Source organism: Camelus bactrianus, chromosome 9, assembly GCF_048773025.1.
Source record: "Camelus bactrianus isolate YW-2024 breed Bactrian camel chromosome 9, ASM4877302v1, whole genome shotgun sequence".
NCBI lineage: Eukaryota > Metazoa > Chordata > Mammalia > Artiodactyla > Camelidae > Camelus > Camelus bactrianus.
In genome coordinates, this window is record NC_133547.1 from 63,553,239 (window position 1) to 63,576,058 (window position 22,820).

At 46.9% G+C, this 22,820-nt stretch overlaps 1 long non-coding RNA gene across 2 annotated transcripts in view; it reads left to right on the forward strand.

Annotated features, from left to right (window-relative positions):
- The window catches only part of LOC105074791 (uncharacterized), a 407,847-nt gene that overhangs the window by 323,555 nt on the left and 61,472 nt on the right, over positions 1–22,820 (forward strand). The window contains exons 1-4 of one of the 2 annotated variants that reach the window (XR_012509269.1): positions 12,173–12,254; positions 13,144–13,326; positions 18,187–18,613; positions 21,496–21,608. This is a non-coding gene — a long non-coding RNA (uncharacterized LOC105074791). Of the gene's footprint in view, positions 1–12,172; positions 12,255–13,143; positions 13,327–18,186; positions 18,614–21,495; positions 21,609–22,820 lie in introns of those variants that run through there. The other variant, XR_835820.3, reaches the window with a different exon arrangement.

Genomic DNA, 22,820 nt, shown 5'->3' on the forward strand with positions numbered 1-22,820 from the left:
ATCTTGTCAGCCCACTCTTTTGTGCCAATGCAGACACATTAATTCTGTGGGTCATTTTGATAGAAAATTGGATGAGTTGGCTAGAGAAAATTTAGTAGGGAAATTAAATTAAAAATAGTCATTTTCATAGAATCCAAATTTGTGGTTGCCAAGGGGGTGGAGGGTGGGAAGGGATAGATGGGATTTCAAAATTGTAGAATAGATAAACAAGATTATACTGTATAGCACAGGGAAATATACACAAGATCTTATGGTAGCTCACAGAGAAAAAAAATGTGACAATGAATATATATATGTTCATGTATAACTGAAAAATTGTGCTCTACACTGGAATTTGACACAACATTGTAAAATGATTATAAATCAATAAAAAATTGTTAGAAAAAACAGTCATTTTAAGAGAGGAGAAAATAAAAGTACAGTTTTGATCATTTCCCAGGGCATTGGCTCAAGATGACATTTCAGCATGATAATTCATTTCCTCATTTTAATTCTTTATTTAAGTTTGCCATTGCGTCTGGAAGGAGGATTCTCAGCCCGTCTTAGGAGGAGGCCTCACTGCCAGTCTGCTCACTAGATGGCATGGCTCAGACTGGCTGCGTTGCAGAGATTCAGCCTGGCTAAGAAAGTTCTCTGTGGACTTGTATCAAATACCAGCTGTCTTTTGTCAGGTTCCTTTGGGATTAAGAGTAGAAGTAGGGAGATTCTTTGATTTGGAGTAGGGGTTATTACTGGAGATGAGGTGTCTGCAACTGTAATAGGAAAGATTCATAGAACCAGATGGTGCCTTGTAGATCATCTTGTCCATCTTGCGGTTTGCAAACTTGTTTAAAGAGTAAAACACTTTCCTCAGCAAAATGCTATTCAGAGCCGAGGCTGTAACGCAGAAAACAGCACAAGTATGTCCTGTGGTTGCTTTCTGGAACCTTTGGGATTAGAGCAATGTTGATCTTGTCCCCTTCTCTCTTCCCTCCTTTCCTCGCTTCCTCCCCCTACCCTCCCTCCTTCATTCCTCCTCTTTCTCATTTTCTCCCTTTCATTCTCCGGAGTTGGAAACTGAGGACCCGAGAGGACAAGATGTTTATGGCAGCTCTTGGCCCCAAACCAGTCACTGAACGATCTTTCTCTGAAACCACTGCCTGGTTTATTTAAATCCCACAAGTTCCCAGAGCAAATTGTTTGAATTCCCTGGGAGTGATACTGTTGGTGGGTGGATACACACATTTGCTGAACTCACCGAATCTTTCTGTTCCATCCGGTATGTTGACACTGGTCGTAAGTTCAGACGGGATAAGAGTGACAGAGACGAGTGTGTGAATTCCGGGCCAGACACTGGACACATGCTTTCATCCCTTATTTCATTTTTCCTCACAAGAAAAATGGGAGGTTTGTTTTTCCATCCCTACTTTACTTATAAAGAACATTGGATTCAGAGGTTACACTTTTTTTGTACTAACTAAATATATTAGGGTACAGGCGAAGCACTTATAACAGAGACCCTAGAACACAGTATCTTAAGTACAGTAGAAGTTTACTTCTTCCTCCCGTCCACAGGAAGGTAACTCAGGACTGCCGGGCGTCACCGGCTGCTGTCAACCTACAGCTTCCATCTTTTCATCTAATGTAGCTTTTCCAGTTTATCATTTCCCCACCGGCAGAGAAGCCAGATGGCCAGTAAGTGGGGCCCAGATTTGAACCAAATTTGATGTTGCTAAGCACTGAACAGACTTCCCCTGTTACTCTCACCCTAATCACTACAGACCAAATATAATGACAAATTGCCACCGTTCTCAGGCGCCATCATTACTTGTGGAAGCCAGTCTTCAAGATGGCTCCTGCTGCTTCTTACCTCTTGGCATCATGCCCTCCCATAGTTCCCTCTTACACTGACTAGGGCTGACTTGTGCAGTCAATAGGATGTTATGGATTTGGTAGAGAATGGCTTTTGAGGAGGCTAAGTCCCAAAAGTTTCTGCTTACCTCTTCCTTGGACCGCTAGCTCTGGAGAAGCCGGCCGCCATGTGTTGAGGACACTCAAGCAGCCTGGTGGAGAGGCCCACTTGGTAAGGAACCGAGACTGCCCTCAGCACCCAGCACCAGCTAGCCAGCCCTGTGAGTGAGCTGCCTTGGAAATGAATCCTCCAGCCTCAGTCAGCCTTCAAAGAACTGTAGCTCCGACCCAATCTTGAGTGTAAGTTCATCAGAGTTCCTGAAACAGAATTAATCTGCAAAGCAGTACCCATATCCCTGCCACACAGAAACTATGTGAGATAATAAATGTGATTTTTGTATTAAGCCACTAGATTTTACGGTCATTTGTCAGGTAGCCAGCTGTAGATCACCAGTACGTTAGCACAGATGCTAGGCTAAGAGGATGTACTTTTTCGAGACCAAACTCAAGCCACCTCCTCAGGAATGCCTTAATTGTTTCCATCAGGGAAGTACTTTTCTCTGTGCTGTGGTTTCTTTATCCTATCTCGTGTCACTCAAAGCTGACATTTGTACTTTTACAGATCAGTTTCCTTCTCCAGACCGTTCATTCCTCGATGACAATGTCTTGTGTTCATACTCACGTCCTCTGTGCCTAACGGTGCCAGATTAAACGTGTGTGTATTCAAGTGAATGATCAAGACCTGCTACCTATCCATGAGCTTCGTTGTTTTATAATATTATGCACATATTTTCTTCTGATGCAGCCTCTAAAAGCACATTCATGTTGCCTTTTACATGAAGCCTCTCAGCTACTTCTTTGTTACAGTAACAGGCTTTAAAAAATACTTTGTATAGATTAAAGATACATCTCCTAAGGGCCAGAGATCATGCTGTTTTAGGAGCTTTTACAAACAGTTGGCACCTCCTTATTCTTGAAAATCAGGCCTGAGATCTCATCAAAACAAATGTTCCCCCAAGACCCCCAGAGCTGAGGAGATTTATTTTTTAAAATCACATTATCTCTTATCCCATTGAGAAGAGGAGAGAAGGAGGCCCGTCAGGATACTGCTCAGTTCAGGTGTCTCCTGCTCCCCTGGCCTGGGTCACCCCATGTGCTGATGGACCCAGTGTGTTTCCAAAGCCGCCTGTGTTCCAAACACACACGTCCAGCCTTGTGCATAAACTTTTGCGAATGCACCCCAAGGTGTCTCATCTAAGTGTCCTTCCACTGAACCGAATTTAGAACCACTCCAGAGGGGAACTGGAACGCATTCTGCGTCCTTTTAAAACCTATATATTGTTCTCAATCTTAAGACTGTAGGAAGGTTGGGGGACTTGTAAGTCACATGGAATTGTGCTTTGGTTCAACAAAGAAGTTGAAATGTTTTCAGGTGTGACTGTGGCTGAACACAGGGAAAAACGGCATTCTGCGACAGTCCGTGTTGGCCCCAGGTCAAGAGCGCCATGGACACCGTTCCTCACATGCGTCCGAATCCCCATCTTGACCGAGCCCTTGGTCAGAGACCTGAGTCTCAACTCATCCACACCCTTCCTCCTCCAAGAGCTGCACTTTTATATTAACATTAAGGAGCAGATTTCCTTTTTTGCTTGTTTTTCTTGAGGATGTTAATTGATTCACATGGGACAATGGCTGAGATCATGTTTATGCAGTGGTTATGCATCCGCGCATCACCAGAGAGAGGGGATGTAAATTTTACCCCCCATTACCCCCCCCAACACTATATCGTGCCTCTCAACTGGGAGGCAATAATGTCTCGATTATAAACATTTTCCATGCTTACTCAGATTTAAGATTATTGATCCACACCGTTGATTCAATAATGTTATATACATACATACACATACATATACACAAACACACTTTTTAGGAAAAAATCAACTACATTAAATTCCTATATCAGTTGTAAGATGCATCCGGATTTTCAAAACCTAATGCAAATGACAGAGAAATATTTGTCACACACTTATGGATGTTAGGTCAGTTTCTTGAGAGGTGAGTGGTTTTGGTTCCCAGAGGTGATCCGGCAGAAACGTGAATGGAGGTTAACGCACCAGAAAAGAGCCCTTAAGGCCTGTCAGCACGTCATTTTCCAACGTCAGACCGAGAGGTCTTGGAGCAAAGGGATGAGGTCATGTCCACTGCTAGGTCCCCTTGATAATGCTTTGTTGTGTTAGAGACCAGAGGACCCCGATCCCTTCCAGGTCTGCTCCTGCCCTCACCATCTCCCTACCTCAGAAGGCTGAGACCAGGCACCTGAAAGCCCTGGTACGGGGTAAGTTCTCAGCAATCAGATGTCAGCCCCTTCAGTTCCTCCTCATGTTTCCCTCTCCTTCCATATTTTTCCCCTTTTCGGGATCCTTCAACAGAGATTAAACTTTACAGACAAACTCCCCAGGGCCTCCCCGAAGACATACTCTTTCTGTGAGAAAATGAGTTTATTGACTTCTCTGCCTCGGGAAAAGCACGAAGTACAACTCAGTGGGCAGGGGGTGAGGGCCTGAGTAGGTGGCAGGCCCTCCTCTGTGGGCGGGGTGGGGTGAGGGGTGGGGCTGGGCAATGCCCCCCCAGGTTGGCTTCTCCTCCTAGGCTTTCCATCTCACAGCTGGGCCTGCCTCACCTGCCCCTCGAATGAAGTCCAGCTCTAGGTGTGCCATTCAAGGACCTAGTTCTTTGGCCTAAGTGATGCTTTTATCTTTATCCTCAAACTCTATTTGTTACATGCCTGGAATGCAGGAGGTTCTCAGCACATTTGCATGGGAGAGTCACACGGGGTGAAGAAAGGATTTGCTCTGACAAAGACCCAACTCCTGCCTTTCCTTACTGATGCACTTTGGAACCAGGGGGCCTGTGGCTGGAAGCCCAGCGCTGGCCTTCCCAGAGCCCCGCCTGTGTGCGGGAGGGAGCTTTCGGCCCCAGGGTCACTTCCTCCAGCTGGAGTGGCCTCTGGTTCGCGCCCTTCACCCTCACTTGCCAGCCTGATGCAGCTCCCAGCGTGCCCCCTCCTTCCTCAAGCCCAGTGGATTTGCCCTTGCAGAGTAAAACCTTTAGTAGCTTTTGTCTGCCTACATTCATCCAGATGGAGAGGAACCTGGTACCCTGCGCTGGAGGAAAGGGTCACTTCCCTAAATTCAACAGAAGCCAACGGAGAATTTAAAGCAGGGAATGATCCTAGCAGACCTGTGGTTTAGACCACTTTGCAGTGTTGGGTGGACAGATTCTGCAAGGGAGAGGGGAGAGGCAATGAAATAACGTAGGAGTTGAATCAGAATTTAGGTTTGGAGCTGTTGGCACGTGACCATCCCTTACCTGTCTTCTTGTCTCTGCTTTCTAGCTTCAGAGGGCAGCCAGGGTGCTCTTTCCTCTTTCCTTTCTCTCTTTCTCTCCCCCCATCTCCCTTGCCCTCCCTCCCTCCTACCCTCTCCCTCACCCTATCTCTTTGCTGAACAGACTACCATGGTGTCAGCTTCCCTACATGATTCCAGACCCTGGACTCCAGCAATGTCACCTCGCCCCTCTGGCCCTGAAACCTCCAAAGCCAGCAGCCTCCTGGTGCTCTGAGCCTCTGCTCTACCTCTTCTATCTGCGTTCTCAGCTCTTCCGACACTGGGGTGGCCAAGTTCCTGGATCCGGTTCCTCCTGTTCAAATACTTAGGGTGGTATCTGTTTTCCTGTTTGAACCTTGACTGAGTCAGCTGTCTACTGGAGTTGTACATGTAAAATATATGAAGGTCTAAATAAAGGTGTTGCTCCAGGGCTGGAGGAGAGGGGGAGGTTTGGCGATATCCTTAATCAAATTCCTGCCTAGAGCTGTAATTCCTTACATCCTTGACCCAAAAGGTGTCCCTTGCTGCTGTCACATTCCACCGTTTGGAGTCCTGTCCACCAGCTTTCAGGCCCCTCATCGTGTCGCTCACCCTGTAAAGAATGATACTTAGCCAGGCATGGGTGCTTTCGTTTGTCACAGTTTTTCTGTTTTCAGGAAATTAAACACACAAGGAGACAAAAGACTAGAGCAGCACTGAGAAGAGAGACAGGGTGTTAACCTGCAAGATAACAGACCAGGAATTCTTATTTATCTGTTTGCTTTAGCTGGGTTTCTAACGAGGTGTGGGATCTTGGGTGAGGCCCTTTCCTTCTGTGGGGCTTACGCTCTCCAGCTTAAAGAGTATGACCCTAATGTGCCTTCCAGGCCTGGCCAGAATTCACCAGCCTCTCCGCCTCTCTGAGAGCTTACCGTGGGGTCCGTCCCATTGACTGGGTGAGGTCTTCCCCTCCCGGTGCCTGGTCCGTGACACTAAAGCCTGCATGCATGTTAACAACCTTGATTCTGTCTGAGAAGCTGTGAGAGTACAGATGGATTTTCCAAGCCCCATCTGAGCTCTGCTCCCAGGAAATCAAATATCACACATTTAAATGTCCTTGGCACTCGGTGTAGACAGACGCCTTGGCCAGATATCGCAGGGAAGGTTGGTTCGTTCACCGCCGAGCAGTTCAAAGTCAGACCCTCTGTTTTTGAAATGAACCAACTTGCCTCTCACCGTCTGTTTTCTAGGACCTGGAATGATACACACTTTTATTTCCATTTGCAGCCTAATCTGTTCCCAGAAATATCCACTGAAAACCAGGAAAGAAATGTCATCCTTTGGCTGGTTACCCTAAAATACCACAAACCACCTTCTTTTTATTTTCTTATTTTTTTCCATATTTTAAATTATCATCCTCTTCTAAGAAAGATCTTCATTTAAACATAGTCGTCTCTGGGAGGAAGGAAAAATGCACTTATTCCTGGACTAACACTGAGGTTCACACTAGAGATGGTGTCACCTTTCTGATTACCCAAAATCTCCCTGGGGCCTTAGTGGCCCCCTTACTATGTAAATTTTATTGAGGCTTCTGTTTAGATGTTGAAGACAACTTACAACCCATAAAACAAATGTGTACTCTGTGGCAGATCCTTTGCTTATCTTTAGGTTTCCTGAGATTAAAGATATGTGTCCCTTTCCCTTGAGACTCTCAAATCTGATGGGAGAAACAAGAGTTGTCAATAGTGTATGCTATCCTATTGGTGGATTTACAGTATTGGATACCTCTGGGACCCCTGTGAGTCTTGCCCTCATCCTTCAAAGCCAAAGAGTCGCCACTCGTGGTCAGTTACTGAATTGCAGGTATAGAACTAATGAGGAGTGAGCTGTAAGGCTTTTAGGACTAGAATCAGATCTTAACTGTCCAAATATTGGCCAAAAGAGTCATTCTGTGAATTTTTCCAATGTGGGGATTTATACACCTGCATGTTTGAAATAGAGGTTCCTAATATTTTCAAAGTTTGATCTGTCAATTTGAAGGTATGCCTCAAAAGTCATAAAAAATGGTACATGGACTTTATCCCAGCAGTTTCTCTTTAGGGAATTCACCCTAGGAAGCTAGAGGTGCACTCCAAGGAGTATTGTAAGTATGTTCATTACAGTGCTATTTATAGTAGTAAAAGAAAATAGATCATCTAATTGTGAGGTATGAACTCAGTGATTTGGGGTAGATTGAGATAATGGAATGCCATGCAGTGATGATACAGAAAAAGACTTAACGGCAGAGAAAGAAACATAACGTATAGGTTGATGATAAAGCAGGTGACAAAATTCTGTAGGCAGTGCGACTGAATTCAAAGGGGTATGTGTGTTTGTGACGCTCTGTAGTGGTGGGCATAGATACAGGTACACAGACATACTGAGAAAATGTAGCAGGATACGTGCTATGACGTAGCAGTGGCCACTTCTTGCTGGGCTTATTTCAGGTGCCATTTCTTTTCTTTTGTATGTGGATCCTGTAAGGTATGTAGATTGCTCTTAAAGTCAGAAGCTATATTGATCCAGCTTCTGGATATGCGGCAGGAACGACAAGGGTGAGCGCCAGTTGGCAGAGCCATCAGAGAGATTTTGAGGGTACAGGGTTTATAAAGTCCTTCCAGAATAAGCTCCACCTTTAACATCACTTTGGGCTATTTGGAAATGGACATTTCGAATGCGTCTGTGTAGGGAAGGCCAAGGGTAGTTGTAATAAAAGGATCTCCTTGGATGACACAGGGTAGTTGCTTGAGTTGGACATGCTGACTGTGGACAGTCTTAACAAATGACGATCAGGGCACAGAGGCTCACATCAGTCCTTCCATCTGCTTCATCTGCTTCTGGAGGCACTGATGTCACAACAGGTGGATAATTAGAATAACTTTGAAACAAGACGGCAAAGCAGTTGCTCTGACCCAGAACTTCACACGTGAACCTGCGTCATGATCGTGGGTGTGGCCAACTCTCCACTTGTCTGATTTATGATGGGATCTGTAAATCAGAGGCACAGAATGATGGTGGTCCTTACTCCCTGGAACTAGCCAGTGATGCACTTGGACGCATCTCAAAACCATATCCTAGGAACCACTTTCTAGAGGCAAAAATGGATATTTCCTCAGCAAATAACTAAAATAACAAATTACCTGTTGTTTGGGTTTCTTTGTGGCTCATACCATGTGCTCATAGGTAGGATGTCGTCTCCTCAGCACCCTCCCTCCATTGGTTTCCTCTTCCCACTTCCCTTTTTAATCACCAGAAGGAGGAAGGAGTTGTTACCCTGAATTATCCAGGAGAGCCACCGAGACGTGTTTTGCTTGGGGTGGGGGGTGGGTACTGTTTCTTAAAGCTCATCGTTCGCACGTTCTGTTACCTCTCCTCAGCTTCTTGCTACAGGCCTGGGAAGGGCCTGTCCTCAGTTTCTTCTTCCCTTCCCACCTTCCCTGATTCTGCAGCTGGGTAGCCAATGGGGCTGGAGCGCCTGGTATAGCCTTACTCCCAGCTCACGGTGCAAGTCTGTATTCCTCTGTGGACTGTGGTTTTCTAATCCACCAAGCAGGGGGATGGGCTTGGTAACCCCCAAGTTTTCCTACACCAAGATTTCTCAACCTGTTGACATCTTGGTCTGGATAATTCTTTGTTGTGAGAGGCCTCCTGTGCATGGTGGGATGTTTAGCAGCCTCTCCGGCCAGTAACACCTCCTGCTCCATTTGTGACAACCCCAGATGTCTCCAGTCATTGCCAAATGCCCCCAGTGGGGCAAAATTGGAAACAGATGCCCCAGTTGAGAACCACTGCCTTTCACTTGTGACTTGCGAGGTGCGCTTTCACTGCCTGTTTTGCAGCACTGGGTGGTGGCGGGTAATTCCTGGATACACGTGGGCAAGCATCTCTAGAGAAGCCACCTCCCCAAGGGTTCAGCTGAGAACTCTCTGAGTGCACAGCCATGCCGAGAGGCCTGGCTCTCCTCCAGCAGACTGCACATACCTTACGAAGGTGGATTTTCCTCGTAGGCAACTTTAGGCGGCCTCTGGGAATCAAAGCTGGCGGCTCGCCATTGCCAGGGGCGTCAGGGCGCCAGGCCTTGTTCTGCTTCCTGGCCCCTGAGAGCCCGTGGGGATTTTTGGCTTGGCTCAGAGTCTGCAGAGGGGAGAGGCCCGTGTGGAGGCGAGAGCAGGGCAGCAAGGGGAGAATGCAGGAGTGGGGTCAGGAATTTCCTGAGCTTCATTGGAAACAGATGCCTCACAGAGGCAGTGGACTGGGCTCTGCTTCAGGCCCCTGTGCTTGGCGGCTTCTCCTCTCCCCATCCCTCAACCTCCCCTCTCTGCTCCCTGCCCGCGCAAGCACCACCAGACTATTATTTAAGACAAGGGCTCTGGTTTAAGGGAAGCTAGGGTTGTCGTGACATAGGAACAAAATCAGAATGTGAGCATGCGTGATGACTGTGTATGTGCATGTGATCAAAGTTCAGGGGAATTAAAGAACATCTGGGTAGGAAGGTCCTTTTGTGATCTGGGTTTAACATACATCTGAGATCTGAAACCAAGAATAGGGTCCAGGAATCCAGGTTGGTTAATTCCCAGTGCCTTGGCTCATAACCCACTCCCACCTCCAAGTCCTCTTTTAAGAAGTAAATGCATTAAAATCTAATTGAACACAGCTGTCATTCTCCGCCTCCGCCTGTGGCAGACATCACTAATTGATCACAGAGTTCTTTCCTGCTGGACTTTACTGCTGCCTAATTATCCTTTATCCAAATAGCACTCCAGGTAGGTAGTACCAATCAATCTGACATGACACATGTTTTCCATTCAAGTCTGCCAGGGACTTGGTCCGGCAGAGTAGTTCTAGAGATGTATGAAAGCAAGGGCCTCGGGGAATGTGTTAATTGAGATTGTCTTTTGAGACAGGGTCAAAGGAAGTATGTCAGAAGTGTAGGTTATTCTAGGGCTTCTCAGACTTTAATATGAATCTGGGAGATCTTTCTGAAATGCATTAAGTCTGTGGAGACACCTGAGATGCTGCAGTTCTAACCGGCTCCCCAGTGATGCTAATAATGCAGCTGGTCTGTGGACCACACAAGCTCACCCCACCAGTTATTTTACCACTTAGGAAATGGGGGCTTCAGGAGGATGGGGGAGAGAGTCAGGGCTGCTTCACCATCAATTTGCCAAGTTGCTGGGTGCAGGGATTCCATTAACTGTCACTCACCCCCTGTGTCTCATCCATTCCCTTGTGCCAATCTCTTTACCCCCGCACCTGTCTTGCCTCTGCCAGTCTGACTACCCGGAGGCATCGCAGAGCTGATGTCCACGTCAGATCTGGTGTGTTCAGAACCTGACCACAAGAGCGAGCTATTATTTGCCTTCACAATTTTTTATCTTTCTGGAACAGTCTTAAAGATCACACCCTGCTGAGAAATGACCCTTAACCAGGGGACAATAGAGTGGGCAAAGAGTCCCTGAAAGGTCCGTTTCCTTTGAGCAAACCTCACTTTTTTATGGACTTCCTGCTGTTGGAGGGAAAACGAATCAGATTTTACCTGGCCTGGCATGGTTTGAGAGAGGCGTGCGGCTTCATTTTTTTTTTTTTTTTTTTTTTTTTGTAAATAACCTCTGTGTTGAGAAAAAAGTTTCGTAAATAACAGCAAGGGGAAAGGGGATTGGGAGGGGGCATCTTTCCCTCCGTAATTGAGACGTCTGACCTCACTCTGGCACAATTACGTTGTCAAATGGAAGATGTTTCAGTAATTAATAACATAATTAGTGAAGCTTTTCTGCTCCCCGTGTTCTCGACTGAAAACACGGTCCTCGTATCCGGTGCCCTTTGCAGCGTGGGACAGTCTTTAACTAGAAATACTTTCTTCTTCTTTTTCTTTTAATGAACAAAACACAAAAGGCGGATGCAGGGCCTTTCAGGGAACAGAAAGCCTACTCATTCGGTATAGGTTAACAAATGAAAATCAGACTTGAGGAAAGATAACATTAGGAGGCCTAACGCGGCTTTGGCCAAGGCTGCTGCTGTTGGTACTGTTATTAATAATAGTAGCAGCATGATTCTTAGACCTGGTGTTCCCCTCTCAGAGTTCGTGAACTTGCTCTCTGACACTCTTCTCGTCAGATTCAGGCAAGCCTTGGACGTTTCGGCTGATTTTACAGAGCTTGTAAAGCAGTCTTTTGATGCATCAAGTCCTCCCTGCCAAGAAAAGCAAAGACGTGAGTGAGGTCAGATAGGCTCTGGTCCTTTACAGGGAGGAACCTGGTTTTTGTCCATAAAACACCCTTGACCTGTGATGGGCATCGAGTAAATGGTGACTCCACCCATGGAAACCAGTGTGTGTCCAGGCCACACAGACCTGGGATGAAACGGGGCAAGTACCGTTTCCTGAGCCCTGAGACAAGACCTTTGCGCAGGCTTTTATACACATTCGCTCATTGAATTCTCAGAGCATCCTAACACACGGGCATCACAATTGATTGAGAAGCAAACAGGCTCACTGAGGGCCCCATACGTCCGCCACCAGCGTGATGAGCCCAGTTCTCAGGCTCCACTCACACCCACAGGATGGAGGGGGCTCCCAGCTCCCCTACACTGGCCGGATTCCCCCTACTCCAGGACTCATGGCTGCTCCTGGGTGTCTGTCTCGATGTGGCTTCCCTCTCCTCTCCTACTTCTGTTTTGACTTCCTGACTTGCTGGGGTCTGGGCTCTGGGGTCTGGTCACAGTGGTGGGAGGTGGGGGCCTGTGATACAGTGAAAAGACAGCCGACCTTGGAATCTGATGTATCTAGGTTTGAAACTAAGCTCTACTTACCCTGTGGCAAATTACTTCATCTTCTTGATCCTCGGTTTTTCAATCTGTTAAACAGGAGTAAATGGAGGGACGGACGTATGGATGGATGGATGGATGGATGGATTAATTCAAAACAAATGGAGAAGACATGTTGGCATTAACATGCCTAAATGGGTAAGAGTGATACTTCCTTTGAGAGAAACTAGATGCTACGTCTTTGGTTCTGTATAAAAGAGCTCAGGAGTGCAAGGCATCTGAGAAGCGAGCTTGGAACCCACCAGGGGCCCTTGCAGTCAGTTTTGTTTCAGGTCAACACTTACCAGTTTTGTGCAGAGGAACAGGAAACCAATTCACATATACAAGAGCCTACTGAAGCCTTTGAGAAGTCTTACAAAACCTTTTTTTTTTGTAATAATATTATTGTTTAAAATCCAGTGAGTCTGAAAAATCTGCTCACACAGCCTCTGTTTCACATCTTGCTTGTTAACTTCAAGAGGAAGCACATCCTGTAGGGCTTGTATTTTGGATACCATGGCCGAGGCCACGGAGCACTTTCAGTGTCATTTCTGTCCGCGCGGGTTGGTCATCATCAAGAAACACGCACGTGCTTTGGAGACATCCTCCCAAACGACCATGCGATAGAATTAGGACTGGCGTTACCATCGCCATTTCACAGGTGAATGAATGGGACTCAGGCAGGTGGAGCGAGTTGTTACAATGGACAACTTGAACTCCGACCTCGGTCGCCCAATGCCAAGTTGGTTCTCGTAGAACCACGTGGGCTCCCATCCTGCAGCCACAGAAGTCTTTGGTGCCTGCTCGGTCATGGGTTGAGGCCAGATCTGTTGAAACAGGACTGGGCAGCCCGGTGCACTTCGCTTTGCCTATGTGGAAATACTGAGTGCACTTCAGAGCCTGACGAGCAGCTCTCCAGCAGAGGATAATGGGGAGTGAGAGAGAATGATCGCACTAACGAAGGCAATAATTACACTTCCCAGGACTTGAGAGCACTTCACAGTTTTATGAGGGCTTTCACACACGGCATCCCTTTTGATTGTCACAGCAACCCCATGCAGACGGTGGCCCGGCAATGCTCATCCTCATCGGACAAGGAGGAAAACCACTGTGCAGCGAGGTGAAGGAAAGAGCAGAATCTCACACAGGATGTCAGGGGCAAGTCACCCAGCCCCACCTCCTGTCTCCTGACTCATTCTGCTGTTTGGGTTGGCGTCCAGTAGAGAACCTGGTAGGAACAAAGCTTTCTCTTGGCAGTGTCCACTCTTTTCTCCTGCTCATTTCTGTTCTTTCCTCCTTCCTTTCTTTAAAATGAAAATTTCAAAAATGCAGAAATAGGCGAAGAAAAGAGGAGACCAGTCATTCATAATCCCACCACCCAGAGATAACTGCTGTGTTTTGCGTCCGATAATTGTTTTACGCACATTTGCTTGTTACTAAATTTTCTCCAAAGCGCAATTTTAAATGTCTGCAATGAATTACATTTGATCTTACTTTACATGACCCATCTTTTGTTGTTGGACATTTAGAATGTTTTCCCATTTTCTGTAATTTAAATAACATGATAAACATCATTATATAGAAATATTTGTACACTTCAGAAAAACATGGTCCTTGAGATACATTTCTTGAATGCAATTTTAGAGTCAAAGTGTTTGCGGATATTTAGGACTCTGCAGAGATATCTGACACTGCCATCCGGAAAAGTTCTACCAATTTTACAGCCTCATGAGCAACAGTTTTCAGCACTTAGTATTGTTCTTTCTGACCTTGTAAAAGTGCACAGGCATTGTTTTAATTTCTCTTTCTTTATTGACCAGTTTGGATGATTTTCTTTTTTTAAATACTCATTTTTGGTTGGTCATTTTTGTTTCTTCTTTTGACTATTTCCTGCTCATGTCCTTTTTCTGTTATTCCTATGATGATGATGATGATTTTACTTGGGCTATACTTTTCTTATTAACGTATTAGAACTCTTTATATATTAAGGGAGCTATTGTATGTTGCAAATAATGTTTTTCCCTAGTTTGAAATCATAGTTAAGTTGAACACTATGAGCCATGTTTTTAATTGATGAGGGAACCTAACAGGGAGAAGACCTCAGCTCAGGATGAAGAAGACATTTCTAGTGATGAAGGAAAGTTATGCAAAGAAGGGATTGGTGGTTTTGTGATAACCCCATTTCATGGAGAGGTTAGCCCAAGGCTCAGAGAGGTCCAGGAGCTTGCCACAGGTCACACAGCACAAAGCGTCAGAAAAGAGATTTGAGCAGGTCTGCCTGTCTCCGACTTGTGTGTACTTTCCACTCTGTGGCATCTTGGCATCCCAGAGGGAGGTGATGATCAAAGTGACGTTGCAGATGTAAATTGGTTGCAGTCCACAGAAAACCTCAGACAAGGAAAGAGACAGGAGAATGAAGAGAACAATTAGGAGATTGAGAACTAGAGTCCTCAAAGAGATAACATTCAAAGACGTGATGGCAAAGTCTTCATTTGGAAAAGGGAGATGGAGTTACATGGCCAAGCTACTTTCTTCACCCCCATCTTTCATCACCCCCATCAGCATCCAACCTTGGGTGCTTTTAAACCATCCATGGGTTTCTTTCTCTTTGAGATACATTCTCTTAAGAAGATAGACATGGAGTAACCTTCTGGGCAGTAGAATGTCCAGTATTTCAGATTCCCACCTCTCTCTTTCTCTCTCTCTCTCACACACATACGTTCCTATTTCCTTTTATTTATTTTTCTTAAACTGCTGAGTCTGATAAATTAGGGCTATTAAGAGACTGTTTGTTATTCTGTCCTGAGTTACTATTTTGAGAGCTAAAAACACCCATAAATATATGGATGTCCCGACTGTAAATGGATACATTTTAGCCAGTGAAAAATTCATTTTCTCTAATACACGTTTTCAAAGTGTCCTCCTGAAATTCTGCACAATATCTCACCATGATCTTTCACTGTTCCTCCCATTTTTATCCGATAAAGGCCGATCCATCACCGATGTGGTTCCTTTTCTCTGCACCATAAATAACAGCTGGGGAAGGGGGGCATCTCCCACAGACTGCAGCTTCGGATTTTAACCAGTTTGGGGATTTATTGTTAAGCCTTCCTGGGATGGGAGCCAGCAGTGCCTGAATGCCCACCAGTTATCTTGTGGCCTTCCTGGTTTTGGACAAAGGCACTCCCAGCCCAAGCACAGTAACTTTTGCATCTGATTTCAGCCTGACTCTCAGGATGGAAGATGGGATATAGCGGGTTGTTGCACATCCAGGCTCTTCTGGGTCAGTCCCAGTTTTTGAGTGTGGTCCCAGTGAGATTATTCAGAGTGATCTTTTTTACTCTCAGAAGTGTCCTGGTTTGGGTAATAAATTACAAAATGACTATAGATGTAGGCTTAGAAACCCAGTGCCTTATATTTCCTCTTATTTTTTTTTTCCTATTTCCCATCAGATGCTCATTCTCTGTATTGAATCCTTCTCTCTCTTCCATCAACTGCTCGTCATAGTCAGGAGACTTACAATCAGAGGTAATGTCTCCAGGCTTGCAAAAAAAAAAAAGACAGAAAAATGATGTTAGTTTCCACCATGTACAAGGCTCTATGCTAGAGGGTTTTCAAAAAAAAAGTCATGCTTTCATTCTAAAAACAGCCCCCATGAAGTACTGTAATTCATCAATATCAAGATGCATATTTTTTTTCTTCATTAATATCTCGAAATGGGGCTGTGCCTCCTCACTGATGTCATTGTGTGATTGCTGCTGGTCATGTCACACTGTGATGCACTTGTCACTGTCTGTGCTCGTGCCAGCATCGAAACTCACAGAATGGGTGTCCGCAGCTTGGGATAAAATCCCAGAAGCAGAGCATCCTTTTATACCCAGGAATCACATAATTGTGGAGAAAGGGTGGCAGAGTTGGCAAATCAGAGGTATTTAGCAATATTCTGGAAGCAGACATCATAGCAGATCAGCACTGCCTCCCTGCAAAGCCAGATTAAACACTCAGCAAACATGATTTTTGGTTCTTTTAAGGATTCTTGTAAGGAAGACTGCATCACCAATAACCTTGATGACATCGAGCACTGTGTTGTTTGCAAAGTTATCTAATTCAGGATTCTGAATCACAAAATGACTCTGAATATGAAGAAGACTTATGAATAGTTCAACCAATTGGATTCCTTGATAATTTTTCCTTTTTATAGGTGCTCAAGAGTGACATGGGATAAAATTATGCCCGTTAAGCCTCAAAGAGGTATTAAACTAATTCTATAATGAAAATGCCAAGCAATTTAAAACATCAGGTCAGAGTGTTTCGGCAGTATCCGCTTTCTTTCTAAGTGATCTATGAGAAAACAGGCATCGTACAATTGGTGGTCTAACTGTGATTCAGTGTGCCAGCTACTGGCGAGCCCATTTCACAGGTGAGACTAGAGAGGTGTGTTTTGTCTGGCCTAAGATGACACAGTTAGCTAGTGCAGTGCAGGAGGAGGGTTGGAATGACTTAGATAATGGATTTAGGTCATAGTCATGGAGTTGCTACAACATGCCAGACAACATTCGGGAGACGAAGCAGTGAAGGAAACCCATGTGGTCCCTGCCCTCCCAGAGCTTCCAGTCCTGGGAGTAGTGGGAGTGCATGGGGGGGACAGAGACAGGTAATTGTGATGCATCCTGAAGGGTTTCATGGTAGCTGGAAAACCAGCCCTGAACCTGGGCTCTGGGGCAGCATCGAGGAGGAAGGGGCTCCCAAGTCACGGCCAGAAGAGGAAGGAGGGGTGATCAGTTCAGCAAGAGGAACACAGGGAGGAAGAGCATTGCTCCACATGGCAGCACAGCAAGGACAGGCACCTGCGGGGCCCGCCAGCCCCCACCTCCGTGAGCGCACCACTCGGCCTTCTGGAGTTGCTGACGGTGACTGGCTTGGGTGGTGCCCCTGTGGTAGACATCAGCCGCTCTCCTCTCTGGTGGGAGAATAAGATTAACTTTCCTATGTACTGATGCTTTGGACTCTGGTTTCCCTAATTCTCAGAGTTAGGGGGTCTGCCTTAAAAATTCTAATCTGAAGGTGAGGAAGAACAAAGATCAAAGTGCTAAGGGTGGAGAGTCCAGGGTTCTCTCATTTCAGCCCTTCTAATCAGGAGTAAAGATCAAGCACACCCACTGGTGACTGGTGGGGCAAAAATTTCTGGCCAAAACAGCAGTGTTCGGGGTAGAGGGGGTACCTGCCCACTGGAGAGCGTCTCTCATTCCTCCAGCAATACCCTCAAACTCTCCACCTGTGAGACGCCATCTCACCTTACATGTCTCAGAAAGACAGATACAAATCTTTCTCTTTCTTCTCTTTATGATGGTACTTTTTTCAATTTCTGGAAAAATAATGGGCCCAACTTCCCTTCTGACTACAGTCATATTAAACATCACATCAATGGTAAGTGTCACTACTATAAAAGCTACTTAATTTGTAAGGAAATCCTGTTTCATAGATTAAAAATAATCGTGGTATGGAGATCTTGGCATTTTTGCTTTCTTCTTGAGGGCTTGTTCTCTTTCCTAACTATTATGGAAATGCCATTAAAGTTTTGAGTCCTATAAGAAATTTTTTTTTTTTTTTTTTTTTTTTTGCCGTGCCTTAGATCCCACAGGTAGTAAGTGATGGAGTGACCCCAGGATTGGACTCAAAGTGAGTTCATGCCAAAACATCAGAGTAGGTCACAGAATTCCAGGATGAGAAGGGACTCAGGATCCATTCAACTCCATCTCCCCACGCCCTGGTGGCGGAGAGGGAAACAGGACCCCACGGGTGGGGGTTACCTGCCCAGGCACACACAGCCAAGGACAAGCTAGGAACTGAGGTGTGCAGGAGGATCTGCTCTCCACTCACTCATATTTCCATGACTTTTTATCAACATGTATTTAAGGATCGTCCAAGCCGAGCAAACCACAGCTTTAAAGCAATTACTTGGTGATGATCAGAGGAGGGGCCGAGGGGATTCTGTTTGCTTATTTGTGTGAACCTAAAATGCCGGCTTTTCTTAATTAAGCTTTAACTCTGGGTTTTGCCTGAAGCTTTTCATTTTTCTCCTCTTTAACAGGTCCCAGCCTTCCTCCATCACCGAAGGCCCTGGGCTTTGCCTGTTTGATTTCTCTTTTCTGAGAAGCATCTGCACCTGCCCCACCAGAGGAGACCTCCCTTGCTCAGCTCCAATCCCAGCTGCTTTTAATTTCTTAATTATCGGCCATTAGCAGTCTGTTCCTTAGTGACTGAGAAGTAAGGGATGCCAGGATCTCTCTGCCTTTCCTCCAGAACTCATCTCAAGTCACCTGCAAAGAAGCGGCCTTCCCTGATCAGTGCTCAGTCTGTTTGGGCTGCTCCTGGTCTGGCCGTTATGGTCCTGCTGACCTTGTGTTTTTTTGGCTCCAAATCTCCAGCAACTGACAAAGCATCCGGTACACAGGAGATGTTCAATACATGCTTTTTGACCAAGTGAATGCCACAAGTAAACTAGGCCTGGTGTTCAGGTGAGTGCTGTCTGCAGGGGGAGTCGCTCGGGGTAGGGGGAGGCTGTCAAACGCCTTATCACATAACACTGGTAGGGACTGCTGATCACAGAGAGAGATGTTTAGTGATGTTCAGTGGTCACATAGTCACTCGTGTTTTTGTTGGACTATCTGTAAATCTAGCCTCCTCGGGCTGGACGTAACGTATGCATCCGTTCCCTCTTAGCCTTGATGGAGACTCATTTAAGCCTGCCTGCTGGCTCTAAGAATTTGGTTCTGTGTCCTTAGATTACCTCTCACCCCTAACCAGAACCTCTTAGTTGTCCCTGGTGTTTCATTTATTTGTGCATTCACTTATTCATGAAATATTTACTTATCAACTACTGTGCTCCCCGTTGGAAGCCCAATGCTAAGATCCTCGCTTCTGGGGACCTCGTAAAGCAGTAGGAGACAGAAGTTAGCCACCAGCACATGCAGATGGGAGGGCCGTGGATTTCTGTAGGAACACAGAGCAGAGGCACCTAAAATGGATATGGGTCGTCAGAAAAGGCTTTCCGGAGGAAGGGACGTCTGAGCCAAAGGAGGCGTGCCTGTTACAGCAGAGGGGCGGGGGAGAGAGTGTTGGGTTATCCGTTATGGTGTAATTAGCTGCTCCAAAACTTAGTGCTTTAAAACAACCACCATGTTGTTGTATCTCACAAGTCTGTGAGGCAGCAGTTTGGAGAGGGCTCGTTTGGGTGATTCTTCTGCTCCATGTGGCCTTAATTGAGGTCATTTAACAGTATCCACCTGGAAGCTAGTCTGATCTGGTGGATCCAACAAAGCTCCCCCCGCCTGCCCAGAGCCTTGGTGGGGGCTGCTGGGAGCCGGCCTCTCTAGTGGGGCAGTGGGTTTCTTGTATGGCCTCACAGAGCTCCGACAGAGGGGGTGGCAGCTGCCAGTCTCTCTAGGCTTTGGGGCCACAAGCTGGCAGAGTGTTCCTTCCCCTGAACCTCACTGGTCAAGGCAGCCACGGAGCCTGCCCAGATTCAAGGGGAGAGGACAAAGGCCGCCCCTAGTTGATGGAGATGGGTCAGGCATCTGTGGCCATCCCAAATCCGCCCTCTTGGAGAGCTGCAAAGACAGTTCCAGGCAGAGGGGGCCGCGTGCGGAGGTTAGAGTCTGACCACATGGGGGTGATTGGAAGCGAGCCCTCGGAGGCCAGGCCTGAGGCTGCAGGTGTTGCCGGTGGGTGTAATTGGTATTCCAGGTTCTTGTCCCATCCCAGAAGGAGCTTAGAGACAGGACACTGAGGTTAAAAAAGTAAAGTGAGGATTTATTAAGTAATGGATAGTACACTCTCAGGGGAGAGCGGGCAGGCTCAGGTGAGCGGCTGCCCCGAATTTCTTTGGCAAGTTGGTTACATAGGGTGTAAAAATGAATGGGGGGAATATTCATTAGGGAGGGAAGGGTCTGGCGTTGTGTTCCCTGATTTTCATCCCAGCTCCACCTTCCCAAAGGGAGGAGGGACTTCTGTCCTTATTTAGTCTGGATTGGGAATGTCATGGCGTCGGTGCATCATGGGTACTTCTGATCTGCAAGGCTAATTCTATCGAAGCGAGGACATAATGAGCAAAAGGTTTCATTCAGACACTGGGGATTCCTGCCTTTTCCCACCTTTCTTTGTTGGCCTCTGGGCCACTTATCACCCCAAAAGTTGTGACCACTTATCAGCCCAGAGGTTCTTGCTTTTTCTTTCTCTGCCCAAGGACCCCTGGTGCTTACATAATGTGTGGTTTCCTGCATTTGGCTTGTGCCCCTCCTTTCTGCCCAATTTCTGCCATTTGGTCTGTGTCCCCCTTTCTCTGCTCATATCGAGCTATCTGCCTGCTCTAACACAGGGTCGCCATCACAGACCAGGCTTCAGAGCAGGCAGAGGTCAAGCAGAGCAGACCTTGCTCGGATGTGTCTTGGAGTCTGGAGTCTATCCTGGGGATGATGGGAAGGCACGGAGGGATTTTGAGTAGTGATGTGACCTGATTGGATGTGTAGTTGGGAATGATCGGTCTGATGGCTGTGGGGGAAGGAGGTGAGATGCTTGCAGGGGGAGCCACAGATGCTGGCACGGAGGACAGGACAGAAATAATGGAGGAGACAGAGCCATACCTCCGGAAGGGCAGGGTGGTGGGGAGAACTAGGCAGAACAGGGGCCGTTAGGAACATGTAGGCAGAGGACTTAGCACCCCATGAGCCCTTGTCCCTGGCTGCCCAGCCTCACTCCTGCATGTGACAAGACCCTGTCCTGCACCACCCCAACGACAAACGTCTGGGCAGTGGTGTGGACACTGGCCTGCACACACAGCTGCACGAGCAACCGAAGTTTAATCCCAGCCTTTCAACAAGCATCAGTCACCTTCCGGTGTGTGAAAAATGGGGACAATAATGTTAAATATGACAAACATTTAACCATCTCTGAAGCCGTGATCTCAGTAGCAGCTGGGAAGGGATAATCAAATGGTGACAAGGACGGAAATCTGACTTCCCATTGGAGAAGTTGATAAAACACTTCATTTTTCTAAACAAAGAGAGGTTGTCATTGACCTGATTTATTTTAAGCCTCCAGAGGCCTGTTTTGGGATCCTCAGATCCAGAGTTGGGAGGCCTAAGGGTTTCCTTGTCCCCAGGTGGGTCCTCTACTTTCCGGAGAGGGAAGTGACAAGACCCACAGAGCATCAGGTAGGATGCGCTTGGATTTGAGCCCCTCCCCAGCCCCATCAGTTACCCTCTGAGCCTCAGTCCTGAGTTTTAGAATGAGAGTAACTGATCTCCACCCCACACAACTGGCTTGAGCATCATATGGGATACTGTGGACAAGCTGGACAGGCACTGCCACACTGACCCTCACAGACGGTCTCCTTGTTCAGTCAGGTCCTTCCTAGCGCAAATGTGAGAGAATGGAGGCTCCAAGGAGTCAAGCAACGTATCCAACCAAGATCATCTCCAAGAAGAGGTTTGAAGGTCTGTGACGGTGACGCAGGTGAGACTTTCTCTCGGGCTCTGTAACAGCACTCGGGCAGAGAGTGGACAGGCATCCTGTGGAAGCAAGCGTGACCTCGGTTCGCTGAGTATCTTCCTGGCAAGTAGAGTTGCATAAGAATGTGTGTGTGGGGGGGGGAGTGATCTCCCCATCACCAGAGGTATTCAAGCAGAGGTGGGAGTTACCTAATCATAATGGTGGTTGGGACAACTAGTGACTCATGTGTGGGATCAGAGTAGCCAGGCTTGGAGAGTCGACAGAACCATAAAACGTACGTTTTAGGAACAAATGCTGAAATCAGCACAAGGCGGTTATTTACAGCCAACCTCTCGACAATGGAGCCTTTGCTCAGGGGCTCAGTGTCAGAATGAATTGGTCCTCTGAGGGGGTGGCTGGCTGTGCCTCTGGCCACAGCTGGGGCCGGCTGAGTTTCCTGTAACACCTTGGACCACAGTTCGCAGAACCACATTTCCCTGCATCCGCGCCGGCTCCTGCCAGTTCCTTGAGGCCCCTGCGATGGAGGCCAGGATGGACTGTCCAAGGCTTCCCGGGGTGTATCTGGTTTCTCCACCAGCAGGGAAACCTGAGGAGACATAATCTACCGTCGTGCTGTAGAGAAGGGCTGACAGTAACTCACTCTCCTCGGTAATCAGTGGGCCCTGGGGCTGAAAACCCGTGTAATGAAGTGTGTTTGATTTTAACGTCGGCGTTTCTCGCTCCAGCCTGTCTCACTCTGTCCCCTGCACCCGCTCAGTGCAAGTCCGTCTCACTTCAGCTGCTTGGTCCTCTCTCTCAGGGGTCAGAAAGCTTTTTCTTAAAGGACCAGCCAGCACAGATTTTCAGCTTTGCGGGCCATACTGTCTGTCACAACGACTCAGCCCTGCTGCTGTTGTGCAAAGACAGCCCTGGACAACGTGTAACGGAATCGCCTGGCTGTGTTACAGATAAAGCCATAGACAGGAAATAAATATATAAACAAACACAGCCACAGGCAGTATGTAAATACATGAGCGTGGGTAACATTGTAGTTAACAGAAGAGGCAGCCTGCTCGTTTTGTCCTAAGGGCCTCTTTCCTGACCCATTATTTCTAGCTAGTTCTCAACAAATCAAGAAGAAAAAAAAAATCCATCCCTTATGCCGGTGCCTGATGCTGGTGGGAGTTACAGAGTCACTCCGCCAAGTGTGGTCCCCGAGACAGCAGCGGCAGCCTC